General features: G+C 41.3%; 2 long non-coding RNA genes across 2 annotated transcripts in view; one reads left to right on the top strand and one right to left on the bottom strand.

Annotated features, from left to right (window-relative positions):
- LOC119616940 overlaps positions 1-13,483 on the bottom strand; it is a 35,858-nt gene that overhangs the window by 3,988 nt on the left and 18,387 nt on the right. The window lies entirely within an intron of this gene.
- On the top strand, positions 2,421-3,007 carry LOC108229029. The gene is made up of 3 exons (XR_001808256.3): positions 2,421-2,537; positions 2,621-2,803; positions 2,882-3,007. It is a non-coding gene; the product is annotated as an uncharacterized LOC108229029 (long non-coding RNA).

The raw sequence follows: 13,483 nt of genomic DNA on the forward strand, positions 1-13,483 counted from the left end.
AATATCTGGTCATGCCTTTCGGCCTGTCAAACGCCCCAGCTTATTTTCAGGCTCTCATTAATGATGTCCTCAGAGATTTTCTGAATGTTTTCGTCTTTGTGTACCTAGACGACATCTTGATCTACTCTAGAAGTCTCCCGGAACACAAGAAGCATGTCCGTCTCGTCCTCCAGCGCCTCCTTGAGAACAAGCTCTTTGTGAAAGCAGAGAAATGCGAGTTTCACAAATCATCCGTCTCTTTCTTAGGTTTCATTCTGGAGGGTGGTCAGATTAGACCCACAGAGGAGAAAATCAGAGCGGTGCTGGATTGGCCTACCCCTGAGACACGGAGACAGTTACAGAGATTCCTTGGCTTTGCTAATTTCTATCGCAGGTTCATACGAAATTACAGTCAGACTGTTCAGCCATTAACAGCCCTAACTTCAGTTAAGACCCCTTTCACCTGGACCTCAGAAGCAGAAGCAGCTTTCAACCGCCTCAAAGCTCTGTTCACCAATGCACCCATTCTGATCCAACCTGATCCAGCAAAACAGTTCATTGTGGAAGTAGATGCATCTGATTCTGGCGTTGGGGCCGTTCTTTCACAACTCTCAGATCTGGACCATAAAACTCATCCTTGTGCCTTCTTCTCTCGCAGATTGTCTCCAGCGGAGAGAAATTATGATGTGGGTGACCGTGAACTGCTGGCCATAAAATTGGCCCTCGAGGAGTGGCGACACTGGTTAGAGGGCGCTGTCCAACCAGTCCTGGTCTGGACAGATCATAAGAACTTGGCCTACATTCGAGCAGCTAAGAGACTTAACCCCCGCCAGTCCCGATGGTCCCTGTTCTTTTCACGTTTTAACCTGTCGATCTCCTACCGTCCTGGTTCTCGCAATGTTAAACCAGATGCATTGTCTAGGTTGTATTCCTCAGATGACGCGGAAAGGACGCCGGCCTCCATCCTCCCTCCCAGCTGTTCCATAGGCTCGGTGACCTGGGAGATTGAGGATCTCGTTCGGCAGGCCCAGGAGTCTGAACCCAACCCAGGCACCGGTCCCGTCAATAGGATTTATGTTCCCACAACTGTCAGAGGCCGTTTAATCAACTGGATGCATACAGCCAAATTCTCAGCTCACCCAGGGGTTAGTCGAACTATTGCACTCATTTCCCGTAGGTTTTGGTGGCCGTCCATTCATAAAGATGTTAAAGATTATGTCTTAGCCTGTCCAGTCTGTGCACGAAATAAATCCTCCCATTTACCTCCATCCGGTCTCCTGCACCCATTATCCATACCTAAGCGCCCCTGGTCACACATAGCCATTGATTTCATTACCGGTCTGCCTAGTTCTAGAAGTATGACCACCATTTGCACAATTGTTGACCGTTTTTCCAAATCTTGTCATTTAATACCATTAAGGAAACTGCCATCAGCCTTTCAGACGGCACAGCTCCTTATAACACATGTGTTCCGTCTTCATGGCATTCCGCAGGAGATTTTATCTGACCGTGGACCGCAGTTTACTGCTCAAGTCTGGAGGCAATTTTGTGCTGCTCTTGATGCTAAGGTCTCTTTGACCTCAGGTTATCATCCACAGTCAAACGGGCAGACGGAACGTATGAACCAGGAGCTGGAATCCACTCTCAGATGCCTCACGTCAACGAATCCTTTGGACTGGAGCAAGTTCCTCACCTGGGTTGAGTACGCACACAATTCTCATGTTTCCACTGCCACTGGTCTCTCTCCTTTTGAAATCTCGTTAGGGTACCAACCTCCTCTGTTCCCCGCCGACGAGAGGGATATCTCTGTTCCTTCAGTCCGGCATCATATTCACCACTGTCGAACTATCTGGAACCGGACAATCTCCGCACTCAATAGAACTGCTCAACAGAACCGTCGTTTTGCGGACAGGAGACGGAGACCTGCCCCGTCGTACACTCCTGGACAGAAGGTTTGGTTGTCAACCAGAGACATTTCATTGAAAGCCATGTCTAAGAAACTGTCTCCCCGTTTCATTGGCCCCTACGAAATTGAGAAAATAATCAATCCATCAGCTGTCCGTCTCCGCCTGCCTGCTACACTCCGTATCCACCCTACCTTTCATGTCTCCCAACTAAAACCTGTTCTGACCAGTTCATTGTGCCCTCCTGCCAAGCCTCCTCCTCCCGCCTGGGACGTGGATGGCCACCCAGCTTACTCCGTCCGCCAGATCGTGGACTCCCGTCGGCGAGGTCGCGGATGGCAATACCTTGTCGACTGGGAGGGCTACGGGCCGGAGGAGCGTTCATGGGTTCCTCGCTCATTTATTTTGGATCCCTCCCTGATCGCTGATTACCGTTCTTCCCTCCCTTCCGGCTCTGCTGGACCGCCAGGTGGCGGTCGTTGAGGGGGGGGTNTTTTTTTTTCTCCACCAGAGGCAGGGCAGAGGCTGAGTCATCCTGGGGGCATGACCAGGGTACTGGGACTCAGCACACCTGTGGCTCATCCCATCAGCTGTGGAGGAGTATATGAGTGGAGAGCTGCCGACACTTCAGCGCCAGAGCGTTAGCCAGTAATGGTACTTCAGGCCTAAGCTAGATTCCCTTGTGCTTTCTCTGTTGTGACAAACCCAGTGATTCTTTGTGTGTGACTCCTCCCCAGCTACCCTTCTTCCTCGGATCTCCTGGTCGGCAGTCGTCCCCACACGCCTCCTCCACGGGGTCCGGAACCTACCTGTCCGCCCTCCACAGCAGCCTCTCCACTCGCTCCATCTCCCCACCCGGCAAGAACCAGACTCCGGTGATCCAGAACCTTCCTTCCTTTGCTCAGAACACTACCCCTCAAGTAAGAACGGACTATTCAGCCGCAGCTGACATTACCGCCATAACCAGAACTCAACTAACCAGTCTTCCTGTGCTGCAGAAATCCAGACGCGCCAGCCACTTTCACCTTGGACCTGTCAAAGTGAAAACCCGTACCTACGCAATAAACTCACTAAACTTTTTCCCGGTTGTCTGTTTGACTCTGCATGTGGGTTCAAAAATTAGGAAACATTATGACACTGTCTTGTCTTGGCATAACAATGAAAGTTTATCCTGCTGTCTGATAACTTGAACTGAGGGTAAAAGGGTGGGGGGTGGGGTGGGGGGTGCAGTGCCATTGCAGGGGGCGCAAAAAGCGGTATGGATGAATGAAAAAAAAAAAAAAACAGTGCCTGACTAAGTATAATGGACAGGTTTTTGACGGAGACGGGTTTTAAACCCAATTTTGCACAGAGGCTTTTTAAAAATGTATTGATGATAGCAAAGTTGAATATTGTGACAAATAATAAAAAAAAGAAATATGTTTGAAATAACACTGACAGCAAAGAATACTCTTCTACAGTATAGAACTAAAAAAAGAACCAGTTACACAAAAGTGTTGCACTGTAAAGATGGTTTGTAGTTTGTTTTGTTGCAACCTAAAGTGTGAAATAAACTTCAGTGGGGTTTGAAAACAAAATATGTGTTCATGTCTGGTTAAATGATGTGTGTGCCCAGTTGATTTTTTTTTTTTTCTTGGGGGGGGGTATTGTAATCCATAGGGGGGCCCAGAAGAAAATCTTTGGGGACCACTGACCTACTGGAAGCATAGATAAAGTAAAGAGTGTATGTCCAAGCACTGAACCCTGAAGAACTTCAGAACTAACTCTGGTGTATGGAGAAGACTAATTATTAACTTGAAAAACCTAGACTCTATCTGATAAATATGAATTAAACCATTTTAGAGCTGTTCCTGTAATCTCATACCATGTTCAAGCCTCTGTAAAAGAATATTGGGATCAATTGTAACAAATGCAGCACTGAGATCTAACAGGACAAGTATGGACACAAGTCCACTGTCTGAGGCCATCAGACTATCATTAGTAACTTTCACCAGTGCTGTTTCTGTGCTATGATGAGCTCTAAACCTTGACTGAAACACTTCAGACAGATTATTTCTGTTCAAATGCTCACATTCAAGATTTAATAACAATGGGTTTTTAACATAACCAGGTGTTAGAATGACTTCCTGCATCTCAAGACTTTGTTGACTATTTTAAACTAGAGCAATACAATTGACACGATTGGCTGATACAATTGACTAGCAAACCTAAATTTATCCCAGAATCATGTTGTGATGATTTGTTCCTATCTGAAATTAAACTGAATAAGACTCAGATTAGCTTTAGTTAAACAAGCCTTTCCATTTGCATGAATGGGTTTTCTCCAGGTACACTAGTTTCCTTCCACAGACCAAAAACATGCATATTAGAGACTCTGAATTGGGTGAGGGAGTGTGTGCACCCATGTTGTTTTGTTTCACATGTTCCAGTAAAAGCTGTCCAAAGTTCCCTCCTCCTCTGACACATTGACTGCTGGAGTAGACTTGTAGTCCTTGTAACTCTAAACAGTAAAAAGGAGGTATAGAAGATGAATGGAAAAACATTTTAACATGTGTGGGGGGCCATTCAAGTTGGATAACAACCAGTCATCCAATAAGCCATGCTGCTACTTCACAAAATTTAAAATAAGAGAGAAAGTAGAACACATGTTTCTTTTATTGTGAGAATGCATTATTGCTTTCCTGTCCATTCCTTATATTTTTTGCAATCACACTGCTTCTACATATTTTAACCTTTCATATATCAAAACATTCAGCTTGTGCTATGAGTTTTGTTTGTCAAATGTTTATAATTTTTAAACTATTTAACTTCATGTGAAATGAAAATCCCCTCAAAAATACACTGAGATTTTTTCATTCAAAAACATTGTTCTCGACGAAATGTACTTCAGCATATTTGATCTATTTTGGTTGTCTTTTGCTATTTTTACCTTTCACTATTTTTAGCTAGTCTTCTGCTACATTTAGCTTTTAGCTAGTCTTTTGATACTTTTAGGCATTAGCTAGCTTTTTTAGCTACCTATTTGCAACTTTAAACTTTTAGTTGACATTTTGCTACCAATCTGCTCTTTTTAGTTTTTTGGTAACATTTTGCTCCTTTCAGCCTTCAGCTATTGTTCTGATCCTTTTAGCTTCAATTTTGCTCTTTTGACCTTCTATTCTTCTCCTTTTAGTCTTGCGTCTGGCTTGTTTAACTTTAACATATTATTGGCTTGTAACAATAAAGATCTGGAAGTATTAAAGATTGATCATAATATTTGGTGTACTTTGATTGCTAAATGATAGACTGATCATTTAAATTTAGTTTTGTAATTTTTATGCTTATTTGCAACAAGGTAGGAGTTAGAACTCATCTCTTTTAAACACTGTAGATTTTACAGTATGATTAGAAATTAGCTTTTCACTCTGACTCACCAATTTTTTAGACTTACTTCATCCTGTTGAGGGTCATCAGGGACTGGTGTCTATCTGAACAGTCAAGGGATGAGAGACAGGAAACCTAGGCAGGTCGCCAGTCCTTCACAAAGCTAACACAGACACAGGCAAGACACACAGCCACACACACTCTCACCCAAGTACAATTTAAAATAATTTATTAACCTAACATGCATGTTTTTGGTCAGTGAGAGGAAACTGGAGTACCTGGAGAAATTCCACACTTGCCCGAGGAAAACATGCAAACTCCAAACAGAAAGTCTGCAGCTGAGATTTGAACCAGAAACTTTCTTGCTGTGAGGCGACAGTTCAACCCACTAGATTTGCTCACAGTTCAAGAATTTTTAAGATTTAACTTTGACTAGTTTTTGCACAGTGACTATTTGAGTAATAACTTTCAATTTTTGTTTCTGTCTGCCCCTCATTAACTTGTCAGGGAGTGACAGGCACAAGGGTGTGGTTACCATGGTGTTCACAAGGAACCACTGGCAGAAGCTTCAGCTTTCTTTTGATCTTGGTTCTCTTTACGTTTTTATACAGTTCCTGCATCCAAATATACTGACATTTTTTCTTAGTTTAGATTATTACGAAGTTTTGTCAGAGTTTTTGGCAGCAGCTGCACCGGCGCCCTTCAACGTTTCTTCAGAAATTTTCATTTCAGTTTTACAGTTCTTTGACAACATATGACACAAGAATATTCTGATGCTAAGTTGTTGCTTCAATAGAACAGGAAGTGCTTTTAATAATCTAGTTTCACTCTTTGCCAATAATCTGTGGTTTAAAAAATACAAATAACGTCATTAGATCAAATGTTTCTTGTTTGTTTGTTTGTTTTTTAACTTATTGATTCACATCAGCCCCTCTGGCTGCAGTGACAGTTGCAGGGGGCTTGGCAGACCAACATAATCTACATGAAACATGTCATAACAACTCCAACCTCAACTGAAGTCGATAGCCCACACTGCCTTCCTGTGTCCCAGTTTGCCCCTCACTTCTAAGCTTGTTAAACCCTGATGGTAAAGATTGGAATCAGGTCACTCGGCTGTTATCTACACTCAGCCATTAGATATATATCTTTTCTATCTGAGAGCTGCTGACTGTTTAGCCTACCTGTTAGCACACCAAGCTCCTCATACACACACACACGCACGTGGGCAGATACACACACACACACACACACACACATACACAGTAATTCACATACCCACTTACATACGCATTAAAACTAGCCACATCCAGGATAATACCCAGCAGTTTTTGCCTGTGTCTGTGAACGTTTGTCTGTCTGTTATCAAATTATCTCATGAATCACTCACCAGACCTTAATGAAACTTTCAAAATGTAAATACTGGATGTACATCTATAGCTTATTAACTTTTGGATTCAACCCATGTCAACATGGCTGCCAAAATGACTAAAACTCAACCAATTTTACATATATTAAGCTACAATTTGGTGTGATAGTAACTTAGCATGGTCCCAAACACATGCTTTAAGTGCACTACATTGAGTGATATCTTTGGTTAAAACCTTGGCTTTAACCGATGCACTCAACCATGTCAGAAAAATATCTCATAAACCACTAGACAAATTTTAAAGGAACTCTTGGAAAGTAATCCCTGCATTAGTACGACTCATTAACGTTTGGAATTAGTTCAATTCAATATGGCTACCACAGCTAATCGACCTTAAGCCTAGACAACGTCTCCACCTTAATGAATTTTACAGGTATTGAGCAGAAGGTTTTGTGTAGTAGTAGCTGACAGCCATTCACAGCACATTCTCCAACAGATCATGCAAGACCATGCAAAATATTGCATGAGAATGCACATCACAATATTTTTAACCAAATTGGCGACATCTCTGTCAATTCTCAATGTAAGATGGTCTTAGTCTAAAAGGCAGCAAGCAACATGCATTCCTTTGAAGAATGCTAGGTATTTAATTTTTTTAAGTTTTGACACTGAAAACCTACAGAGATGTTATTTCAGAATACAAATTAAGTTATCATCATTGAGATCATTAGTCAGTAAAATCACAGCTGAAAAATTAACAGTTTTTAGTTTTTTGTGGCATTTTTGCCTCTTTATAGTAACTGTGTAGACCTGTCACTGCAGTCACAAACCCAATTCATTGCTGGTAGTATGGAGAAAAAAAACAATTCTTTTTTTTTGAACATTTAACCCACCCTTTGACCTTTGGGTCAAATTGACCTGAAGTTACTTGGGCTTCTCTTCCTCTCTTCTGTTACAAGGGCTTCAGGAGGGTTAAAGCCCAGCATTCTTTTTGTTATGTGCAAAACCTCTTGCAAACAGTTAGCACTCAAAGAATGAGCTGGGATGACTCTCAGCTATGACCACACCAAATTGTAGCCCAATATCTATAAAATTGAGTTATACACTGAAAGGCTGAAGAGTTACTTCAACTGAGATCATTTGAAAGAAAAAAATATTCGTTTACAGTTGAAGTATTCATAAACTTTAAGTTCTTTAACTGACTTGTATGAATAAAGTTAGGAATACTTAACTTCACTAAGTCATTTTATAAAAAAACTGATAATAACTTTTCTTTACCTAAATACTGCCATGGGTGGCATGGCAGAGCAGTTGTTAGAGGTGTCACCTCACAGCAAGATGGCTGCATGTTTGCCTCCTGCCTTTTTGTGTGGAGTTTGCATGTTCTCTCTGTGCATGCATGGGTTTCCTCCTGGTATTCCAGTTTCCTCCCACAGGCCAAGAACAGATTATTTGACAGCTCTATATTGTCACTAGATGAGAGTGTGAATGGTTGCCTGTCTTGTTTGTCTCTATATGTCCCTGTGACAGGCTTGTGACCTGTTCAGGGTGTACTCCAACTCTTGACTGCTGAAGATAGGCACCAACTGCACCATGATGCTGTAAGGAAAAGTGGGTAAAAAATGGAGGGATAGATGGATGGAAGTGTAGTTATGTTAGTGCTTGCTTAGTTGTGGCGGTCATTTTGAATTAGATTGACTGCAAATGTTAAGCACTTGTAGTAATTTGTCCAAGTGGTTCACGAGACATTTTGCTAACAGACACAAAGACTTGAACACCCAGACAAGAGCAAAACATCACCTGGCTTTCAACAGCAGGCAATGATAAATCCAGAAATGAAAGCAGGATTCATATTCTAGATTTGTATTCCTTCCTTCCTTCAGCTGCTCCCTTCTTTAGGGGTCACCACAGTGAGCAAACCTGCATGGGAGATTTGGCAAGTGTTTTACGCTTGAACTCTTTCCCTTATGCAATCTGGGCTCAAACCCACAGCCTCAAGATTGTGAGACTGCAACACTTACCCCCTAATCTACCGTGCCTCCTATTCCAATTTTAAGATTTTCTTTTGATTTTTAACAGAGTGTAAGACTGTGTAACAGATATTTTTTCCCTTTATTTATACACAGCTTATCTGAAGTCAAATTTATTCATTCTAACACATTTTATATGTGTGCTGGGATTCTTTATTGTCAGATTTTTTTTTTTTTTTACCTTATTTCATCATCACATGAATTATACTATATATATATATATATATATACTTTATTTGTTGAGAATTTTGTACATGTCAAATGTTTAGTCATAAAAAGTCAAGTTCAATAAACATCAAAAACTAGAGGAACCCAACATGGTTGACTGAGACTTTGACTGTGGAACACTGACTTTAAGTTTCTTTTATAAATGTCAGCGAATTATTTCCTCTGACAGCATTTTTTTCTCAATCATTCTGGCAGAACTCATTAAACTTTATAATAAAATAAAACTAGGTGCAATTTAGTTATTCAAGACAAAAAAGTTCTTAACTTCAGTAAAAGTTATAAGCTTTCTCTGATCATCATATTAAAGCTTTTTGACTCCATGTTATTTGCATGGCTGCAGCAGTGTGACCGGTGACATCCAGCCCAAATACTGAATGTAAAATGCACAGCAGAGATAGGGAGGGGCCCCCTGACTCACAGCACCAAGATAAACACCAACAGTGGAAAACCTCACAAGATTATTCTGCTTAGGTGACACAATATCATAGCGATAGCACATATCTGCTTATGTGTGCATTTACCAACCTGAAAAAAAAAATACAAGCAATGTGAAAACAACGCAAACAACACACCACACACACATCAAATTGTGGCAGACCGCACGGAGTATGCTGAATGGGACTTATCGAAACAACCATTTTCCTTTTTTTTTTGTATGTCAAAATGTAACAGATTCTTTTATCCGATAAGGAAAGTTCGCACTATTTCTGAGAAACAAGTACACCGCAGCACTCTTTTTTTCCGACCCCTTCCTCGCCAAATGCAGCAAAACAGCACTGCGGAAGCGTGTCGAAGGCGAGAGCTGCTCTTCGCAAACATTACCGTGTAAAGATACGAAGACCACGATGACCCGATTGAACCGATAGCAACGTACGCAACATACTGCGGAAAAGTATTTGCACCCTTACAGATTTCTTGTTTTTGCTCTTTTTGTCATACACATTTCAGATCAAACAAATGTTAATATCAGACAAAGAAAACCTGAGAAAATACCAAATACAGTTTTAAAATGATTTAATAGAAAAAACTATCCAAACCAATCTGACCCTATGTAAAAAAGTATGTCTCCTAATAACTTGTTTTGTCTCCCTTGATAGCAACAACTGCATTAAAGATATTGTGATAACTAGTAATGAGTCTTTACCATGGCTGTGACAGAAATTTCCTGATGTGCTTTGGATCATTGTCTTGCTGAAGAACTAAAGTTTTCCCAAACTGATGGCTGGGCATTTTCATTCAGGATTTTCTGGTAGAGAGCAGAATTGACAGTTCCATCATTTATGGCAAGTCATCCAGGTTCTGAAGCAGCAATGCAGGCCCCAGCCCATCACACTACCACCACTGTGTTTGACTCCAAGTGATATCCTTTTTTTGCCATATCTGAATATTTCTCAGCCTCACAAATTATTTTTTTTAATCCTCTAGGTTTAAATAGTTGATATGAAACAGTGCTACACCTAAACAAGAAACAAGAAACCACCAATAAAAGCGTCAAAGAATTGCTGCTGTGAGAACCCAAATGTCCAAGCAGGAAGTAGTCAAACTTAAAAATGTATGTTTTTCAGGAGCATTCACACTTTAAAATAGATCAGTGACAATAAATATTACTGGATGTCATGGCACAGAGGGTTGTTTGACAGTGGTTATAATTGAAAATAATAAAGGTATAATTTTTCATACTCATCATATGAAGTCTGATGTTGTTCTGGATTTTTTCAGTTCCTCCTAAATGAGTTGTTGATGTGCTCTTAGAGTATTTTTGGTCAGCCAGAAACTCATGGGAAGGTTCACCACTGTTTCATGTTTTCTCCATTTGTGGATAAAGGCTAGTTTTTAGGAGTCTACATGTCTGGCAGTAATTCCTGTTGGGTTTCTGGAATATTCTGGTGTGTTTTTTGCCTGCTGCTTTCACGTTTTCTCTAGTAGATGGCGTGGGTTCTTCCAGGTGGTTGCTACAGCAGGTATTCCTCATCAGATGCTGATCAGGGAGGTTTAAAGGGAGTCGTCTGCCAGCACTTCAATGTCAGAGTGTTAACATGTGTGGTACGTGTGTTACCTACCTGACCAGGATTTAGTATCTGTGCCTTGTTCATGCCTCATTCTTGGATTTGACTAGAGTTTACGATATATGCCTCGTTCATGTGTTCATGCTTTGTTCCAGGTTTACTCCCTTGGACCTTGAGCACTGTGCTGGTTTCCGGATCAAAGCTAGGTTCTTGGAAAGAACTTATCTCTCGCTAAGAGATACCACGCCGGAAGACTACCTCCGAACCCTGCCCACCCTCCTCTGCCACCTGGAGACCTCGCCTCTACGGACTCCTACGGACCTACAGGACATTCATTCCAGACCCCGTCACCTCTCCTGGGCAAACAACCTCCATTACTCTGTAAGTTGTTACTCTTCAAGTTCTATTACATCATCTCTAACTATAAATTAATACAGACTCTCTCTCTCTCTCAGTGGACAACCTGATTCCAGAGAAGCCAGTTTGCCTGTTTTTCTACCTGCACTTATTAAATAAACATTTTCTGTTTAATCTACTTGGTCTCCTGGGTGTGTTCGGCATGTAGGCTAAATCTGTAGCCAAAGACATGACAATTCCTTTGATAAATGAAATCATCATTTCAAAACTGCTTTTGCATTTACTCAAGTTTTTTTTTGTCTGATATTAGCATTTGTTGCATTTCCTGTGTTTGGTGACCGGAAACATTTACATGTGACAAAAAAAGAAGCAAAAATAGAAACAATCTGTAAATGGGGGAATATTTTTCATAATATGAGCCTCTGGAGCATGGCAGGGTCATCGAAATTCACATTGCCAAATACGACTCAACTGTGGAGTCAGAACATCGGAGGTCATCCAGGATGGGTTCAATATATTCTCGCCAATGCAGTTGCCCATCACCCCCTCCCCCTGTCCCCCCTCCATCTCTTTATGTTGCTGGCCAAACTTTGCCCTCCACTGATGGAAAGCAAATAATCAGCCACATAAAAGGCCTGCTCTCTGTCCATGGACACACACAGGAGATAACAGGGCCTTGGATGGAGCCAGGGTGTGTGGTGATAGAGGAGAGGCGAGGGGGGGTGGGGGAGTTGGGAGTTTCGGATTGAGGAGAAGAGGTTGGGGGAGTATGGCACTACCCCACACAAAGGCAGCTCTGAAATAGCCTCCTCTCACAATGAGACCTGCCACTCTGTCTATGAGATAATGTCTAATTGAAAACACTGCAGCCATTGTGCTCCTGTCACCGGCTCTATTGTCCAGATAGCCCTCCCCCCCACCACCACCCCTCTTTTCCATTGACGCAGCACGATTGTTCCTCACCATTGTGGCAACCCTACTCTCTCTTTTCTCTGTCTCTCCATCTTCCCCTCTGTCTATATTGTTATAATTTCATTACTTATTTGTTTTTTGTTCTGCTCCTCTTTTCACTCCCATGCAGACCCTTTGTTCACCATATTTAGGCACTTCATTGGGATCTGCTGCCAATGCGGCTCTTTGTGTCAGTCTGCGAGTTTCAATGCAAAGGAGAGAGAGAAAAAGAGCAGGTGTCAGTTTCATGAGGAGATAAAAACAGGAAGCAAGATAGAATAGATCTCTGAGATGAAATAAAGCCCTCACAAGCATCACGGAGGGGGGGGGGGTTGGTTTTATCCACACGCGTCTCTTGATTCTGGTAATATGAAACACGGTTCTGCTGCTCCGTTGTGTTCAGAGGAGAGCAGTTATGGGATGGCACACTGGGTAAATTACAGTCGCCACAGTGACAGTTTTTTGTTGACATTGTAGCAACAAACCTGTTTGCACAAACTGTGGCCTACCTGTCAGCTAACGTCATAAATACCCTGAAGCAACAGAGCTAATCTGAATCATGAATCATGGGTACTTCCATGCTAGATGACCTGAGGAAACACTTGATGATGTATCAGAGGCCTGACAAAACTTCTTATCCTCCTCTGAGCTTTAGAGCTGTGTTTTACAGGAAGCTCTGTCCTACTGATTCTCAATCAAACTGAGGTCTGGGATTTTAAGTAGCTATAAGTCAGTCAGTTTTACAGATATTGAGCTATTGTAGTAGCTGAGAATCATTCACAACACATACACTAACCCAGTGATCCTTAACTGGTGGGTCTGGCAGGCAAAAGAAAATGTTAAGAAAAAAAAAAGTTCTGATTGTTATGTCTGCCTCATGGTTAATGCTTGCATAAGTGACTAATCAATTTAAATAAGACATTATTTCTTATATATTCAGTGGGTTTGTACTCAGCTAAAGCTATATATTTTGAAACTACTTCTCAGTAATTGGATTATTTTATTTCATGTTTTTAAATGAAAATACTATTGAGTCTGTTAAAAAAGGCTGAAGTTACTAAAATGAAGAGGTTTACTTTTAATTCAAATGCAGCTAATTGAGCTTAAAAGGAAATATTTCCCTCTGTAGCATTGCATTTGATGGTTGTTTTAATTTATTATTAAACTTATTTTTTGTGTTGGCATACTGTTATATTATATTCTACTATTTCAGGTCCAGTCACACCATCTTTTCATTTAATAAATTTGAGATGTTGATATCCATCCATCCATCCATCCATCCATCCATCCATCCATCCA

The sequence above is a fragment of the Kryptolebias marmoratus genome, linkage group LG4 (genome assembly GCF_001649575.2).
Source record: "Kryptolebias marmoratus isolate JLee-2015 linkage group LG4, ASM164957v2, whole genome shotgun sequence".
Classification (NCBI taxonomy): domain Eukaryota; kingdom Metazoa; phylum Chordata; class Actinopteri; order Cyprinodontiformes; family Rivulidae; genus Kryptolebias; species Kryptolebias marmoratus.